Source organism: Capsicum annuum, chromosome 10 (genome assembly GCF_002878395.1).
Source record: "Capsicum annuum cultivar UCD-10X-F1 chromosome 10, UCD10Xv1.1, whole genome shotgun sequence".
NCBI classification, from domain to species: Eukaryota; Viridiplantae; Streptophyta; class Magnoliopsida; order Solanales; family Solanaceae; genus Capsicum; species Capsicum annuum.
This window is the reverse complement of record NC_061120.1, coordinates 84382406-84398421: the sequence shown is the minus strand read 5'-3', so window position 1 is coordinate 84398421 and position 16016 is coordinate 84382406. Positions and strand designations below refer to the sequence as shown.

Here is a 16016-nt window from a genome sequence, read left to right as displayed (position 1 = left end):
ACCTGTATCAACTCCAATCAATGACTAAATTATCGTAGTAAATATATATGTTTTGCATCTGTAAATAAATGAATCAACACAATAAGAAGCAAAGAAGAAAAGTAAATCCACCAGTTCTACTTGTTCATGTAAATTTTACTTAGAAAATTCTCGAGACATGCAAATTAGATGAAGATGGTACCTTGTAATATTTAAGTGGTTCTGCTCGAAGATGGAGTCTTTCCGGCCATTGGCGGAGCCAGGATTTCAACTAAGAGGGTTCAATATTCAAAGAAAACTTAGTCGAAAGGACTTCAACACCTACGATAACCACATAAAAAATAATTTTAATCATGTATAAATAGTATATTTTTCCGTCGAAGGGGGCCGAACCCCCTAAACATGGCTGGCTCCGCCTCTGTTTCCAGCAAAAGAAAATCTTCTTATAAGGACCAGATGAAGTTCAAGGCTATGCTCCCATGCATCTTAGAGATTGACGGGGCTTCTTAGGAATGAGTTGACATACCTTTCCTCTCTGAAAATCATTTTTAATAGAAACTTGGAGTCTTTCATACCAAGATCTTGGAGCTTGCTTCAATCCATACATTGTTTCCTCTAGTTTGTAGACATAATTTGGAAACTATTCAGAGATTGCTATAGCATCGTTTCTTTCACGAGTTGATATGTTTCTTAGCCACCTCCAACGAAAGCATCAGGAAATGGGCAGTGTGGAGCTGCACATTGTCAAGAATACTAGTAAATATATGGAATTACTGTATGATTGTATTTTTGTTTAGTAACCTGTTTTCAAGGCATATCCTACCCAACATCAGGAAACAGGCATTGTGGCTTGTGTGTGTTGTGTGTGTGGGTGGGGGTGGGGCTGGGGGTGGGGTATCTGGAATCTATACAATCAACCTGGTATTGGTTTGTTTTTCCCTTGACATCGAAGTCAATTCCATCCAAAAGTGACTCGCCAAGAGCACAAGAGGAGAATTTCCCTCCCAAGTCCAGAAATAATTGAGTGAACATTTCTAACTTGGCTTTCAATGCAGAATAAAGCCCTTTTGGTCATCATACTTAATGGATCCAAGCATGACGCACCTGTACTGTTACAATCAGAATAGCTGGTAGTACTTTTGAAATAAATCACCACAGCAGTAAAGGAACTTCCAGCTGGAAGTTCATAAAAATTTTGGTTTGCAGTAGTTGGTGGACTCTACTATAGACCTTTGTGGTCTGTCCTCTCCCCGGACCCCGCACACAGCGGGAGCTTTACTGCATTAAGCTGTCCTTTTTAGTAGTTGGTGGACTCTTTTGCTTTTATGTGCCTAAGATTGACACAAACTCTTAATAGTATTGACATGAATGATTATTGTGGAACTGTATCCATATGGAAAAGGATTCATCTCCAATGCGAGCATCAAGAAACGACCACTTTGAGACCACTAAAAAAATTCTCTTGCCGCCTCTGGAATAGATACCTGGCAAGATCAACTCAATATCAATTTTTTTTTCCCTTCCTTAATGTCAAAGTTAATTCCATCCAAAAGAAATTCACCTCGAGGGCAAGAGGTCAATTCTAGGTCCTTTACGAGATCATAACTTCATTCGCCAGATTTATAGGAAAGTTAAGACCGGTGCATCAATTAGGACTAACTGATATGTATTATGACTATCTAGGTTGATCAAAGGATTCTGTCTGTTGCCGAACATCTGAAGAAATGCTACCTTCACATGGTCATTTCCTGGTAGCAACTAGGCTCAGCTAGTATCCGTCATTGCCTTTCTGTACCCCAGCAGAAATATCTTCCTGCTTGAGAACCAATCACCAGTATTTACTGATTGATTGGTTCGTGCAAGTTTTACTTAGAAAATTCTTGAGCGATGCAAATTAGATGAAGATGTTACCTTGTTATGTTTAAGTGGTTCTGCATGAAGATGAAGTCTTTCCAGCAGTATAAAATTTTCTTAGCAGGACCAGAAGAAGTTCAATACTATGCTCCCATGCATCTTGGAGATTGACCGGACGTCTTGGAATGAATTGACATACCTTTCCTCTTTGAAAATCATTTTTTAATAGAAACTTGGAGAGTCTTTCATACCAAGATCTTGGAGCTTGCTTCAATCCATATGTTGTTTTCTGGTTTCAGAGTATTGCTATAGAGTCGTTTCTTTCACGAGTTGACCTGTCTCTTAGCCACCTCCAACCATAGCATCAGGAAATAGGCAATGTGGAGCTCCATATTGTCATGAATTCTAATAAATGTATAGAATTACTATGTGATGGTATCTTTGTCATAGTAACCTGTTTTTAAGGTACTTCCAACCGAAACTTCAGGAAATAGGCATTGTAGCTTGTGGGGTTATCTGGAATTAGATATAATCAGCCTGGTATTGGTTTGTTTTATTCCTTGGCATCAAAGTCAATTCCATCCAAAAATGACTCACCAAGAGCACAAGAGGAGAATTTCCCTCCCAAGAAAGTATACCAAAGATACGTGGCAACTTCTCCGTGGATGGCAATCACTAGTTCTTTGCCTTTCAATAGCGCAACCAAATTATTAAGAATGATTAATAAGCTAATTTCATTTGATGATGGAAAAAGAGTGCAAGGCTTTAACAGGGAAATATCGCTAAAATAACTATCCACCATTAAGAGTTTCTTTGTTGACCTTGTATGTGTATGCATGGCTGAACATTCAGCGAGAGTTATAGCAGCATTTCTACTTTGCCAGAGTCTACAGAACAATGTTTTCTTTTCTTTGTTGTATAAAATCTCTTAGGATGTTTTACATTGTTATGTTCCTTTGGCTGTTATCTCAGTTTAGTTGAGCTCCTGTTTACAAACTGTAATATCTCAGAGCAAAGCTCCTACATTTCTAGTTGATTGGATGGAATCTGTTTGCGTTGAACTATCCATTAATGGTGGCCATTTACACGTGTCCAAGAACTTTACTTCCAAAGTCTATGATATTCATTAACTATTTACTTTGTCATTACCTGAATTAACAGATAATATTCTTGATAGATTACGATAGTCTTGAAGTTAGATACTATGTTTTTGCATCTCTGTAAATTCATCTTATTGAATTAAGATAACACGTAAATGAAGGGGGGAGAATAGATAGTTCATATACTGGTTAAATTTTAACATGAAATTATACATAAACACACTATGAGCATTCAACACTCATAATCACATTGATTCATCGATTTTATCACACACTACCTTTAATGGAAACACTATATCCAGTTTGATCATCATAGTACTTACACCAGAGCGTCACACCACAATATTTAGCAGAGCCCTTAATTGCTGGAAGAACTTGTTTTGTTAAATCATACGCAGGAATGAAGCCACTTCCTGCTGCAGCTACAGCAGCAGGCAATCCTAAGAAAAGCCTCTTCGCTGGAATTGAAATCCATTGCTTCCATTCACTTTCAAGGTTACCAATATCCCCAGTCAGACAGGACAACGACCTCAAGCTTATATATAATAAGCCAAATTAACTAACGAGTAACGATACCCTAATATATATTTAAAAAAGAAACGAACAACTTAAACACTATATAAGTAAAACATTACCGTTCCAAGTGTACTTGATGACTATCATATTTTGAACAAGATCAATGATTGTATAATTAGATGCACTTTAAAATACTTCATTCCCTACATAACAAACTAAACAATTATAAATAGTTTCGTGATCGTTTTTGCGTAGCAAGTCATTTTTAATAAACTATATAGATTAATATAAAAAGACAATGCATAACAACCTATACTCAAAGATTAAACTTCAATTATTAACTATATTATAGCACATTTTTTGATAGGTAAATAAATTGAAAAGATAGTAGGGAAAAATGAAAAGATTTTCTTGTACGTAGCAATCACAAGGTTGGGACTCCGACAGGGAGTGAACACAAGTTACAACGACTTTTATAGTTTTAAAAAATATTAAAATCGAATAGAATTTTTTAGTAAAAACTGATTTGGGTTAGTTTTTCTTGTGAAAGAAATGAAGAATTCTTTTTTAATTTTAAGACTAAAACTTTTCTTTTATGTTTTCTAATTGGTAATTTAATATTTTTAATTTCTTTTGAACATTTTTTATTTTAGGAAATCTGCTTTTTAATTATTAATCTTATGTTTTTTTAACAAAGAAATTAAAAATTTGATATAGGAGAGAGAGGGAAACATGAAAAGGAAAGCCTATTCTAGGATTATGGAGAGGAAAAAAGGTAAAATTTAGTGGATAGAGCTGGGTTCATACCCATGACCTACACGCAAGAAGATCTTTTCGCCCACTTTCAAGGTTACCAATATCCCCAGTCAGACAGGATAACGACCTCAAGCTTATATATAATAAGCCAAATTAACGAATGAGTAACGTTACCCTAATATATATTTAAAAAAGAAACGAACAACTTAAACACTATATAAGTAAAACATTACTGTTCCAAGTGTACTTGATGACTATCATATTTTGAACAAGATCAATGATTGTATAATTAGATGCACTTTAAAACACTTCATTCCCTACATAACAAACTAAACAATTATAAACAGTTTCGTGATCGTTTTTGCTTAGCAAGTCATTTTTAATAAACTATATAGATTAATATAAAAAGACAATGCATAACAACCTATACTCAAAGATTAAGCTTCAATTATTAACTATATTATAGCACATTTTTTGATAGGTAAATAAATTGAAAAGATAGAAGAGAAAAATGGAAAGATTTTCTTGTACGTAGCAATCACAAGGTTGGGACTCCGACAGGGAGTGAACACAAGTTACAAAGACATTTTTAGTTTTTAAAAAAATAAAAATCAAATAGAATTTTTTAGTAAAAACTGATTTGGGTTAGTTTTTCTTGTGAAAGAAATGGAGAATTCTTTCTTAATTTTAAGACTAAAACTTTTCTTTTACGTTTTCTAATTGGTAATTTTATATTTTTATTTCTTTTGAAACATTTTTTCTTTTAGGAAATCTGCTTTTTAATTATTAATCTTATGTTTTTTAAACAAAGAAATTAAAAATTTGATATAGGAGAGAGAGGGAAACATGAAAAGGAAAGCCTATTCTAGGAGTATGAAGAGGAAAAAAGGTGAAATTTAGTATATGGAGCTAGATTCGTACCCATGACCTACACGCGAGAAGATCTTTTCGTGTCACCTCCATACCACTACTCCATTAGACTACTTTGTTAGTGGTGTTCGCATTATAATATTTATATATATTTAGGATTATACAGAGGGAAAAAAAAGTGAAATTTAGTGGATGGAGCTGGGTTCGAACCCATGACCTAAACGCGAGAAGAGTTTTCGTGCCACCTCCATACCACTACACCATTAGACTACTTTATGTAGGGGGTTCGTATTTTAATATTTATCTATATTTACTGGATTTTCTAATTACATATAGGTTCTACGTAAAAGCTAGTGGGTTCGGCCAAACCCCCGTGTAGTACTGTAGCTCCACCCCTGTCCCCAGTACTATACTGGAAAGGATGATTATGGTAAAATTGCACCCAAACAAAGTCAAAGAGTCTTGTTTTGAGTGCACCTCTGACCCAAGCATTTGGGAAAGGACACTGTGATGTTGCACTTAAGTAGACCTTCTTAACGTGTTTTCTGTATGAAGAGAGAAACGAGCAAGGTTATCCCAGTGCTTGTTTGTTCCACCTTTGATATCAAAATCAATTCCATCTAAAATAGCATCGCCAAGCGGACGTGAGCTGGATTTTCCTCCCAAGAAGTTGTTCCTGTGAGAAATATTGGAAAAATTATTATTGAATTGTATGCTCACATAGTTACATTGAGACCCTATTTATAGACACTACATTACAATCCTTTTCTAAGTTGGATTTTATGTACTATTCCTATTCATACTTCTATTCTAAAATTTTCCCTCAAGCTGGTGCATACAAATCATATGTACCTAGCTTGTTACAAATGTAATTAATATGAGGACTGGTGAGGGACTTGGTGAAGATATCTGTAAGTTGATCACTTGACATTACACATTTTGTAACAATATCTCCTTAGAGTATCTTTTCTCTGACAAGTGACAATCAATCTCTATGTACTTAGGTCTCTCATGAAACACTGAACTTGATGTGATATGAAGGGCTGCTTGATTATCACACATAAGTTTCATTTTGCAGGTTCCTCTAAATTTTATTCTCTCAGCAACTTTTGATCCAAACTAGCTCATAAGTTGTTACAATTATTGCTCGATATTCTGTTTCCGCACTAGATCGAGTAACTACACTCTGTTTCTTACTCTTTTAGGACAACAAATTACCTGATACTAAAACACAATATCTAAATATAGAAAGTCTATCAGAGGGTGATCCTGCCCAATCGGTATCTGTATATCAATGATATGCTCGTGGGATCGATCCTTAAAAAGTAGTTTGTTACATGGAGCTGACTTTATATATCACAGAATATGAACGACTATATCCTAATGACTATCACAGGTAAAAGTCATAACCTGACTTACAACACTCCCAGGAAAGGATATGTTAGGTCTAGTCACTGTGTAAAATTCAACTTTCCAACAAACCGCCTATACCTTCCAAGATCACTGAGTGGCTTTCCATGTCCTAGAAGAAGTTTTGAATAAGGATCCATGGGAGTGTTAATGGGTATACATCCCATCATTCATGTCTCCTCGAGAATGTCTAAGGCATACTTGTATTGAGAAAAAACAATACTTGATCTGGATTGAGCAACTTCAATACCTAGAAAATATTTCAGTCTGCTGAGGTCTTTAGTTTGGAAATGCTAAAAGAGATGTTGCTTCAACTTAATGATATCATCTTAATCATTCCTGGTGATAACGATATCGTCAACATAAACCACCAAATAAATACACAGATCTGGTTCAAAATCTCGATAAAATACTGAGTGATAAACTTCACAAGGAATCATGCCAAACTCCTGAATTACTGTGCTTAACTTTCCAAACCAAGCTCGAGGGGACTGTTTCAGACCATAGAGTGACCTACGCAATCATACAAAGCTACAAAACTCTCTCTGAGCAACAAAACCAGGTGGTTGCTCCATATAGACGTCTTCCTCAAGATCACCGTGCAGAAAAACATTCTTAATGTTTAATTGATAAAGAGGCCAATGACGAATGACAACAATAGATAGGAAAATATGGACATATACTATTTTAGCCACGGGAGAGAAAATGTCACTATAATTAAGCCTAAATATTTGCACATATCCTTTAACAATAGGACGAGCCTTAAGCCGATCGACCTGACTGTTTGGACCAACTTTGACTTCATAAATTCAATGGCAAACAATAATATATTTACTTGCAAGAATAGAAATAAGCTCCCAAGTACCACTCGTATGTAAAGCAGATATCTCATTTATCATAACCTGCTTCCATTCTGAATGAGAAAGTACTTTACCAAGTGACTAAAATAGAGGACAAAGATAATACACAAATATAATGAGGTGATGATAGACGATGATAACTCAAGAAAGTATAATATGGGTTAGAATTATCGGTGAAATGTCTACCTTTTTAGAGTGCAACTGATTATCTAGGATGAGGCAAGTTCGCAGTAGGAGCAACATCCAATGCATGACATGAATCATTTGGGACTAATGTTAGATGCAGAAGACAATGATAAGTCAGAAGTGGTGGCATTACAGTTGGAGACATAGAAGCAATCATCGATTCCTTAAAGGTTGGTACAGGTAAGAACGGAGATACGGGTAAGACCTCAGAGATATCAGGATGATCAAAAGATGTATAGTAAGGTTAAGATTCAAAAAATATGACATCAATGGTGATAAGGTAGATATGAAGATCTAGTGAATAGCAACAATACCCTTTTTGAACTCGAGAGTGACCAAGAAATACATACTTGAGAGTACGAGGGGCTAATTTATCATTTTAGGGACTATGTTATGAACAAAACATGTGCTCCCAAAGATACGACGGGGGGGATAGAGTAGAGATTTGACTGTGGAAATAGTATAGAATAGGGAACCTGATTCTGAATAGGAGATGATGGAATTCTTTTAAATAAATAGCAAGATGTAAGGACTGCATCGGCCTTAAAATACAGTGGAACATGGGTAACAATAAGAAGAGTGCAACCAGTCTCAAGAAGATGTCTATTCTTCCTTTTTGTTATACCCTTTTACTGACGAGTGTATGGACAGGATGTCTGGTGAATAATTCCTTGATGAGTCATAAACTCCTGAAACTGAGAGGATAAGTATTCTAAGGTATTATCACTATGAAAAGTATGAATAGAACCACCAAATTGATTTTGTATTTTAGCATAAAAACTTTTGAATATAGAAAATAACTCAGAAGGATCTTTCATTAAGAAAATCCAAGTATATCTTCAAAAATCATCAATGAAACTAACAAAATAACGAAAACCTAAAAATGACCCTACTAAGAGCCTAAACATCATAATGGACTAACAAGAAAATAGACTCTAAATGACTCTCAATACTACATGAAAAAGTAGCACGAGTGTGTTTTTTAAGTTGACACAACTCATAATCTAATGTGGATAAATTAGACAAACTATGCACCATCTTCTGTAGCTTGGAAAGACTCATATGTCCCATACATTTGTGAATTAGGTTTGGAAGGTCTATAACGGAGCATGCTGTGAAGGAATATGAAGAGGTAAGATAGTAAAGGCCTTATGATTCATTTCCTTTGCCAATCATCTGTACCGTACTGCAGTCCTGCATTAAAAAAGAATCATAAAAAAATTATACTACAATTAAGGACACGTGTCAAATGACTAATAAATGCAAGATTAAAAGGACAACCAAGGACATAAAGAACAAAGTCTATAGTGACAGTAGATAGGGTTTTGGCTTGTCCAACTCTTTTTGATTTTGTTTGGATCCCATTGACTAAAAAAGAGTACTAGACTATGAAACATAAACTAAAGAATTACCAACGATAGAACCATCAGGCTGAGCAACCAAGGCTACTTATGGAGATGTCTGCTTACTTTCTCGATAATGAAGGAACTCATTATATTCTGTCTGAGCAATCTGAGTATTATTGGATGGTCGATTAGGCTGTGGAGATGTCTACCTACTTGATCGATTCTGAAAGAACTCATTGTATTCCTTTATAGAAATAGGATCATAATTGGGTGGCGTACCATGCAAAAAATGACATATATCTTGTGTGTGTTCAATTTTATGACAATAACTACACTTTGATTGAGATTTTGAATGACATCCTCCTTATTGATTCTCCATAGGATAATATGTTCATTTTTCTATGATTTGAGATGCGAGAATAGGGGAGTCAATGGTGATTTATGAAATTACTTTATGACTGGGAGGTGCGACAAGACAAAGTAGACGAGAGAATAATTCATCAATTGTAGAAACCATAGGACTAGCTAAAATCTTATCTACTAAATCATGGCTAAAAGAAAGTCTAGTAAGTGTAAGAACTAAAAATAACATCTGTCTGTGCTCTTATTATTTGTACACATCCATAATGCCGAGCATCAATGTATCAAATTCCTCCATAACTACTTGTATCGATCCGAAGTAAGAAAACATATCCAATTCTTATTTCTTTAAGTTGGTCATTAGAGATATCACATCATAAAAACGAGATATGTCATTCGTGTATAAAGTATGAGTTTTTTTTTTCCAAACTAAATAACATGTCATGTGCAAAATAAGGGCATCAACTTGGAATCAATAGATCGCTATAAGAAACTATATAACTAAGCGCCAACATTCTCCTATTATTCTTTGGCTTTAACTTTTTCCATACTAGATTTTTCCTTTCATCTATCAGACTAGCCTTGATCTTTAAGTGATCTTGGACACCTTGACCTTTGTACCGCAGCTCAACTGAGAAAAGTCAGGCTAAATAATTTGTACTTTCCATTAATGATTTGAAAGTGATTATAGGACTTGAACTTCCCATTCCAGAATTTTTGGAGCAAAAAATATCATACCCAAAAGTCATCTTTGAAATTTCGACTTGAAAACACCAAGAAACAGAATCTGGATGTTCGATATTGCTGAAAACTTGTCAAAAACAATATGAGGTCGTCAAATTAGGATTTCGACAATCAAAATCTAAAAAACTTTGTAGAATATGAAAAAAAAGAACTATTTATAGCTCAAAATAATTGGGCGACCACTGCAAAAAAGGAACAACTCAAAAATTTGATCGGATAATAGCTTGCGCACCAACACATGACACAGATTTCACCAGAAAAATAAAACTTTGGCAGGCACATGGGAGCGTGTGACTTGTATTTTTCGGTGATTTTGGTCTATTTTTTTTTGCCTTAGCTATCCGATCCTCTTGGTGGTGTTGGATTTTGCATACAACCCATAAAACATATAGTAACAAATCACTCACCAAAAATTAATGCACGATGACTAAGTTTTCTTTTTTTAAAAGTTTCTCACCAATGCTCCGATACCATGTGAGAAATAACGGAGAAAAATATTATTGAATTGTGTGTTTATATATTTACATTGAGACCTTATTTATAGACACTTAATTATAATTTTTTTCTAAGTAAGATTTTATATACTATTTCTGTTCTTACTTATATTCTAACAGTTCCGAAGCTAGGAAGCAATTTCTCGAGCATCCTCTATGGAGTTAAGGTAGTAGATACCGACCCCTCCTCCAATAGAGAGCAAGACTTTAATTCCTTGCTCTTGACATGATTTTATGTCGGAGCTTAATTTAGTAAGACCACCAAGATTTGGATCACAATGTCCTGCTAGATCAGTCATTGGATTTTGGCCATTACCAAAAGTGTGAAACAAAAGCTAAGTTAACAAATTTGTAGTTCCCAGTTGCACAAATTTCTTGCAGGGTGCTGCCATTTCCATTTTGACCCTAATAAATTGAAAGTCCTCCAGCATTTGAAAGGGTCACTGATGCTAGAATTAACATGCAAAATAGTAAGAAGGAACTTGATGGCTTAACAAGTGCCATTCTCAACTAGTTTTTTTTCATCTTCTGATTCTTCATGAGTTATGAAAAAAGTGTTTTGCATTATGCTTCAAAACTAACGGATTTTATAGGAGATGCCTCCTGCCATTTTTTGTTGATACAAGTAAGACTGTGTATAATAGACATTGTGCTGCAGTCCTTCTCAAACCCTGTGGTAATGCTCAACTTACACATCAAATTAAGTGCAAGACATTCATTGTGAATATAATAACCAACTTTGAGTGAGGCCAAATCCATGATGAATGAATGGTGATCGAGTAAGTTCAAAATGAAAGTTACTTGCTAAATTCAAATATGAGATAAAAATACTTGGGGGGGGGGGGGGGGGGGGGTTTCCAAACGTTTTCAAAAGTATAACAATTTTTTGGGCTTCTAAAGGACTAAGTCGAGGCTAAGAATAATTAGAGCATAATCAATTTACGGAGGATCTTGGGGTCATGCCATTCTAGGTGCGAACTCATGCATGAGTAATTGAAAATTTATCCAATTAGCTAGAGTAATGGGTAGGATAGATTTATAGGTATGAGTGTCGAACTTGTGGGTTCTTTCGAACACCACACGAGCGTGAAAAAATAACCAATCCACTACCTCAATTATCTCCCTTAGTTCTAAGATAGTACTATCAAATGAGTTAACTCAAATAACACCCTTATTTCTAAGAGGATTCCATCCCACAAGCTAAATCAAGTTATTATTTGCAAACACCTCTCACCCAATACCCCTCTTTCAAGGAAGGTATTGTATCCAAGGTAATTGGGGTTTTCACCCACAATTCCTAGTTCAAACATGGGGTAAAAGCAAAACCCACAACAAATAATTAATTAGGAGAATAAATCACCAACACCTATACATTAATCACAACCTATTAAAGCATAACCTCAAGAGGAAGAATTAGCTACTCATAAAGATAGAAAGTAAAGATATACCTAAATTTTCACCAAATTGATCCATGAAAGATAAAGAGAATGCAAATTCAAAATTTAACTTTTAATAAATCTTCAATGGAAATTGCTAATCCTTCACTTAGGTGTTACTTTAATGTCCTCTTAGCTCCAGAGTAGTATAATAGTGTTCCCCAAAATAATGAAGGAAAAATGATAGGTGGATAGATGGATAAAGATGTAAGATGGTCCTTTTGTTAAAGGGCTTAACCGCTTAAGATTTGGGACTCAACTCTGTGAAATTATAATATTACCCCTAAACTTTTTCTACCTCATCGTGATCACCATCCCTTGACTACAATCGCGATACCGTGATTGTAGTGGTACTCTCACGACCATTCTCCAGTTGAATTGTAGACCTTTGCGATTGCGAACCTCAGGCTGCGATTGCAGTATGTGAGGGTCGATTCTTGGGCCTGATTTCCAGCATTTGGTTCTTCTTGCTTATATTATGTCACAACTCAAATAAGAGCCTGGCTGTGATGGGTATCTCAAGTCCCACGTGGACCGGAGATCACCCCATGCACCAAACAAACCAAATACACCACATTCCATGGTGGGCTGAATTTCAAAAATATAACAAGATAGTGTACAATAGTCTAAAAAAGTTTTAAATGCATGTCCATACCCAACCACCGTTGACCGACCAACCACCGACCGATACCTCCCAATAGTCACCGTAGTCCAAACAAAGCCTTCTAAATAATGATCCAAAACTTAATATCAATGAAGTCTGGCGACATGCCCTCGATAATAGACAAAAAGCCAAATTCAAAGAAATATTAAAATATAAAGGAAACCATAATCATAAAATGGGATCTTCCGAAGTATGGAAGCTCACCACTTCAACTAATTTGCTAGCTAATCCCTAATCCAATTCACTGAGCAAGAGGAGTAGAAGTATGACAAATTCCTGCATCGCGTAGGGATACAACATTCAAAGACGGTTAGCAAGGTGAACACTAGCATGCAACTCGGGGATAATGATAACATAATGACACGATCAATAGTTTAAAATCATTCAAAACCAGTACACATAATCAAATGCATAAATATACACACACACATATATATATATCATATGCTGGGATAGGGAATAAGGCTTAACATGTATTTCAAAACTTTAGCCTGGATTGTGTAGATGAACCGTCATATAATAGTACCCACGAGCTATATAGGCCTCAGCTCTCACCCCCTGCTCAGGCCCCAGTGCCGGTAGCCGCACGAACTGGAGAATAATCACATATATATGCACATAGGGGATTGAAACCTCCCAACATATACCAAAGTAACTTAAGCACCTGATCATATATTGATTTACGGGGGACTCGAACCTCCCTGATCATGAAATAATAATTAGGGGGACTCGACCTTCCTGGTCACTTTGACTCCCACATCGGCAAACGTGTTTTTCAGTATCGGTCACTCAGACCTCCATTTTCACGACTCAGCTACATAATTCTTATTAAAGCCCAATTAAAACAATTGTCACACATTCCCATTCATTTAACCATATTCCACATTAAGGCATACATTGTTAGTATCGCCATACCAACTACACTTGTAAGGTAACAATAACATGCCAAAATAATTCCCATTAACTTGGATAAAACAACTCCTTTTGATCATTAATACATGAAATGGGTCACCTACTTCCTTTGTTCATTAAATCATACCATTGTATTTCAAATACCTCTTTGTATCATGCAATAGTTCAAGACTAGTTCAATTTTATAAATTCTCGTAGTTCTCATAATTAAACCAATTTCACATTATGGGGTTGGGATCATAACCACTTCAAAAGTCACAAGTTTGAGAAAATCACAATTCCCTAGTTCTTTGACCATACCCATATACCCACAAGTTCAAAACCATATTTAAGGCATGAATATCATATATAAACCATCAGAAACATTATGCAATTCATAAACATTTAAAACCCCCAACCTTTGTTTCAAAACCAACATAAACTTTATATGGATAATACTTTATAACACATGCTTTTACAAAATTAACAATGAGGGAAGAGTAACATGCCTGTAATAGTAAGATGTACGGAGAGAAATCACCCTTGAGAGCTCTAATTAATCAACCTCTAGAAAACCCTAAGTGTTCTTGACCTTGAGAATTTAGGAGTATTTAAGACGTTAGTTAGATTGTTTCTGAAAGATAATGACATCGTAAAAATATTATAAGACATGCTGCAAGTTGGGTAAGTAGGAAAATGTCTAGAATGCCCTAAACTTAAAAGCTGAAAAAGGTTTCCTTTGGTTATAAGTCAACCCTTGACTCGTAGCCACCTCTTACGACTCGTCACCACGATTCGTAAGCATGGCAGTACCACCAAGGCACCCTACACTGTTATCTTTGTGACTCAACCAACCAACTCATAGGGTCCAGTAGTAGTCGACATAAAAACCAAATGGGGACTTACACTGGACACCCTATGATTACACCTAACGACTCATAACATATCCTTAAGGCTCTTAGTGATCCACCCGTACTCAGAGCAGAATCAGGCCACAAACTTACAGGTTTGGTTATGACTCATCCCAATGACTTGTTAGGATACCCTATGACTCATAGGGTCCAATCATTACCAGGGCAGTGAGCTCAAAGCTCAGGAAGTTTTCAAGGGCCAAAATTTGAGAGTTTCAATTCTCCCCCACTTGGATCATTTGCACCCAAATAATGGGTTATGGTAATTACTAGCATGATTTGACTCGATATACCTCTACTCTTACCTTTAGGAAAGTTAGAAAACAAAGATGCTAGGAATAACACATACCTTAAGCACAATTACCCAAAGCGAAAAACAAGAATGGATACTTGGACTTCATATCCTCTTTGGCTTCCTAAGTAGCTTCTTCAACCTTGTGGTTCCTCGATAGAACCTTTACCGAGGATACGTCCTTCGTTTGTAACCGAAGAACTTGCCAATCTATAATTTCAATAGGGACTTCCTCATAAGAGAGGGAATCCAAAATACCAATATCCTTGATAGGCACAATGGGCAACGGATCACTTATACACTTCCTCAACATTGGCACATGGAACACCGAGTGAATGGAGCTCAAAATAGTGGGCAACTCCAATTTATATGCAACACTACCAATCCTCTTCAAGACCAAGTATGAGCCGACATACCAGGGCCTGAGTTTCCCATTATTCCCAAATGGTATAAATCCCTTCATGGGAGATACATTCAAAAATACCCAATCACAAACCTCAAACTCTAACTCCCTATGCCTCACATCCGCATAGGACTTTTAGAGACTTTGGGCAGATTTGAGTCTATCCCGAATCACCTTCACCTTTTCCATTGCTTGGTGAACCAAATTTGAGTCAAACATCTCTGCCTCACTAACTTCAAACCACCCAAAAAGAGATTTACACCTCCTACCATACAACACCTCAAATGGAGCCATCCCAATACTATAGTGGTAGTTATTATTATACGCAAACTTTATAAGAGGCAAATGATCAATCCAACTATCACCATAGTCAATCATGCAATCTTGAAGCATATCTTTTAATGTCTGAATAGTCTTTTTTGCTTGCCCATCCGACTGTGGGTTGAAAGCAGTACTAAGGCTTACCTTAGTTACCAAACCCCTCTGAAATGAGTGCCAAAAATATGATAAGAATTGTGTGCCATGATCTGACATAATAGAAACAGACGCCCCTTACAACTTCACGATCCCTTGGAGGAACAACTTTGCATAAATCTATGCTGAATAATTAGTTCTTACTGGCAAGAAGTGAGCAGACTTAGTCATCCTATCCACGATGACCCAAATTGAATCGAACTAACTCTGAGATTGAGAAATACTAGCAACAAAATCGATATTAATTATTTCCCATTTCCCTTCATGCAAATCAATATCTTGTGTCAACCCACCGGGCCTTAAGTTCTCAACCTTCACTTATTGACACACCATGCATTTTTCCCCAAAATTGGCCACATCCCGATTTGTATTGTTCCATCAAGAAAGATCTTTAAAATCATAATACATGATTATCAAACTAGGATGAATGACATAATACGACTTTTGAACCTCCGCCAAGATCCTCTCTC

The 16016-nt window shown here is 35.9% G+C and overlaps 1 pseudogene; it reads right to left on the bottom strand.

Annotated features, from left to right (window-relative positions):
* Window positions 1-3200: 3200 nt before the first annotated feature.
* LOC107845050 lies at window positions 3201-10979 on the bottom strand (annotated as a pseudogene).
* Between the last annotated feature and the right edge of the window lie 5037 nt (window positions 10980-16016).